Source organism: Cajanus cajan, chromosome 5 (genome assembly GCF_000230855.2).
Source record: "Cajanus cajan strain Asha chromosome 5, NIPB_CcT2T_4, whole genome shotgun sequence".
Lineage (NCBI taxonomy): Eukaryota > Viridiplantae > Streptophyta > Magnoliopsida > Fabales > Fabaceae > Cajanus > Cajanus cajan.
The window spans coordinates 22,288,992-22,292,780 of NC_138521.1; the positions used below are offsets into that span (position 1 = coordinate 22,288,992).

At 40.2% G+C, this 3,789-nt stretch overlaps 2 non-coding genes across 2 annotated transcripts; both read right to left on the reverse strand.

Moving 5' to 3' along the window:
- Window positions 1–1,261: 1,261 nt before the first annotated feature.
- TRNAY-GUA (transfer RNA tyrosine (anticodon GUA)) lies at window positions 1,262–1,344 on the reverse strand. The gene has a single exon. It is a non-coding gene; the product is annotated as a tRNA-Tyr (tRNA).
- Window positions 1,345–1,706: 362 nt separating this feature from the next.
- TRNAN-GUU (transfer RNA asparagine (anticodon GUU)) lies at window positions 1,707–1,778 on the reverse strand. Its single transcript has one exon. It is a non-coding gene; the product is annotated as a tRNA-Asn (tRNA).
- Window positions 1,779–3,789: the final 2,011 nt, after the last annotated feature.

The following is a 3,789-nucleotide window of genomic DNA, read 5'->3' on the forward strand; positions in this document are numbered from 1 at the left end:
GCAATTGAGACAGATAGGGGCTGGTTTTCCTATTTATTTGAAATCTTATCCCGTCGTCACCTTGTAAAAAGCTAATGCGACACCCAATTCTTATTTATATTAATAAATTAAGGACCAACCGGCACACAAAGGGGTGAACCCACCTTGTCTAAGACGCGAATGAACGAACATTTGAAAGTGATGGTGACAAACAAGGAAATTGGCGCATTTGGCTCTACCTCTCACGCCAAACCATCGTGGTTGGAACTTGTTTCAATGAAAAAAATTACCAGAATGACCAAAACATCTCTTCCTGAACAGGCCTAGAGGAAATACAATCATTGAAGTTGTCCCCGACAATCATCTTTGAAGTGACACAACAGACTATGACTAGACATCTCGAGGAATCCACGCTTCTCACATCTCGTAAACAACTATACATCTTGGAAGCAAAGGCCTAGAGCAAAGGTATTTACCCCAGGTCAATCCACAGTCAATCATCCAGCAACAGATTAAGTAGTCGAAAAAGCAGTAGACATTACAGAAATTGAGAAGGTGCTTTCTCTTAACTCAGCATGGTCATACAATAAGAATAAGAAGTTGGCTATTCTCAGGTCTGGGCTGGGTATCCATATTAGGTTAGGGAGTCAACAAATCCCAGTCATAAAGGACAAGAATAAATCGGACCTTAAATTTTAGAATGCCCCAATCACACAGGTTCGTTATCCACACGAGTCGGGTCTTGCGGCTGATGTGCCATTTGATAAGAGAGGATTGCCTTTTTTATGTTCTTTGTAACAAAGTCCGGTAGGGGCGCGTCTGATAATATTGTTAAAAGGGCACAGCCAAAGCCTTCTTTTATTAAATATAAAAAGAGGGGAGGCGGAGGAAGTAGCTCTAACGATAGGAGGGAAAGGTCAGTCTATAGACACCATATTGATTGGTGGAAATTCCCACTGAGACGATTAATAATCTAGCTGTGGCTTCCTTAGTTTTCATATTTGAACCAATGAGGCATTCTGGCGGGCGCGTGCGTGTAGGAAGGCCGACCACTACATAAGCTAAAAGACTACGATGACTACAATGGAAGCGACTCGCTTCTATTCTCGTTGGGATTGGATATATCTGGGGAATCTATAGATCATAGTAGTTCGACAACCTCTCTAACTAACATACGATACAATTTCACTTCACGGCACGGAAAAGAAAGAGCTTCGCTCGGTGGGCCTTCCTGCGCTGACGAATGCCTCCTTTCTCTTCGAAGAAGTCTACAACAAACAAGTGGGAGAGGCAAGATTCGAACCTACGTAGAAAAACTTCAACAGATTTACAGTCTGTCGCTTTTGACCACTCGGCCACTCTCCCCTTCCTGGGCCGAGGCCCCCCTCCACCAATGGGTTCTAAGAAGGAGGGATAAAAACCTGAAATAAAGCTTATTGATTTGGAACTAATACTCTTTTTTAGCTTAGCTAGCGTTCCACTAGTCATTTAGTAAGTTCATAACAATCTCTGTACAAAGGGCAAAGCTTCTACGACAGCTCCCCCCTAGTCGCTTCTGGCGAGTTCATGAGCAAGTGAATTGAACGAACCAAGTTCCTAAACGGAGTAAGAAATAGAAAAAAAATCAACAAGAAACTTCCCACTTTGGATGTCCCACGATTCTGCTAGTTTAGAAACTAAGGGGAAGGACAGGGGTCGCTAGGTCAGAAAAGCTATAACTAAAAATTCTCCCCAAGTAGGATTTGAACCTACGACCAGTCAATTAACAGCCGACCGCTCTACCACTGAGCTACTGAGGAACAACGGACTTAAGTTAAGGAAGCCGACTCTCGTTCTTTGGACACCCACCTATGACCGAACAAAAAAGGGTTCGTCACTCTTTTTCACATACCCCGGGAGAAAAGGTTACGATAGCAAGCCCCTCCTCGGCCGGAGAGCCTCCAGGACAAGGGGGCGGTGGTCAACCATCCACTCTCGAGATTCATATTGATCAATCGATCTCCGCGTCCTGCCAAAAACAAGGGACCTACTTCTCATCCTAGGAGTTAGCAGGTATGATTGCCTCTCTGTCTGTCTCTCCGAGTTTCTACTACTAATTAATAAGTAGCACTTCTGCTATTCAATCATAGAATCGATTCCGATCAAGCTGAAAGATGAAAGAAAAAAGCCCTATATATATTCTAGTAAGCTAGCGCCCTGCAATCAAAAAACAGCGCTAACGAGCAAGAAAAGGCCCCTTACTATAGTTAGTATAGATAGGCGAAGGTTTGAGCTCGACCGCTAACGAGCCCCTATCAGAGAAAGCCTTGGTAAAGTAAAGCGCGAACTTTCTTTTAAGTTAAGGCGCGCATCCTCTTGCTGGGCCTGGAACTGATTCAATTCGGGGGAAACATGGAATCGGTCACTATACAGGGGGGTGAGACATGACCGCGACTTAAGATTCAAGTACCGTTGAAAAGACTAAAGGAACGGGGGGAATGACTACCTGTTATAAAACACAGGCTAATACGAGCCGACCAGAAATAATCGATTATCCCAGAAATGACTCTCTGGAATAATCGATTATCCAACAAAATAATCGATTAAATTGTTCTTAGTTGATTTCCAGAAATCATGAAGAACAAAATAATCGATTATTCTTTAAAATAATCGATTATCTGGTTCTGAAAAACTTATAAATAGTTTGACCATTTTGAAACTTCAGAACAGAGTTAGAATTGAGAATCAAAATTAGAAAAACGTGTTTGTGAAGTCTTTGTGACAATCTTGGGGAGTTTTCTTTGTGAAACCAAGAAGAAAAACGTTTTTGAAAAGCTTTGAGAAAAGATCATCATCATCATCACATTCTTTAAAGGAAAGAGATTAAGATTTGCTTCTGAATTCTAGGTGAATTCGTTCCTTAATTCTTTGTGAATACTTGTAAATATTGAGTAGGTTTCTCAAGTGGTAAGGAATTCTTGTAGTGAGTTTCTACAAGGGGTGCTTTCTTGAGGTAAAGAAAGTGGTTATCTTGAATGTAGGAGTATATGCATGTGTGGTATGCTTGTAAAACTTCTTCATTAAGATAGTGAAACAAATCTCGATCAGGTTATGATTGAGGACTGGATGTAGGTCACATGTGGAGTGGCTGAACCAGGATAAAAGACTTGTGCAATCTTCTCTTACCCTTATCTTTTACTTTGTGCAATATCTTGGTTGTATGTAAAGAAGATCATTCTTGATTAACATGTTTGCATGAGCATTATTAATCTGAGTTGAATCAAAAGTGTTGCATATTGATTGTACGTAACCTTGAATCTCATTAAAGATTAATCAAGAAAGCATATAGGATTCATTCTTCATTAAAAAGTCTTTAACAAACTTCTTTGAAATTCATTTTAGAAAAGTTTGAATTGAAATAAATATCCTAAAAACTCTGAAAATTTTTAAAGTGTCAGAGAATCCAATTCACCCCCCTCTTGGATTGAGCCATTCTTTTCTAACAATTGGTATCTAGAGCAAGGTTCTTGAGTGTTATTCAAGATTTCAAAAATGGCCAATAGCAACCTACCGTATGATGAGGGTGTGTATATTCATAGACCTCATGTTTTCAATGGTGAAAACTATGTCTACTGGAAAATTAGGATGAGAATTTTCATTGAAGCAATTGACATTGTTGTGTGGGATGCAATTGAAAATGGACCCTATATCCCTATGACCAAAGATGATGATGATAAGAGAGAAAAAAATTGGAGTGAGTGGAGTGATGATGAGAGAAAAAGAGCCCAATATGACTATAGAGCCAAAAACATCATTACATCTGCATTTTCT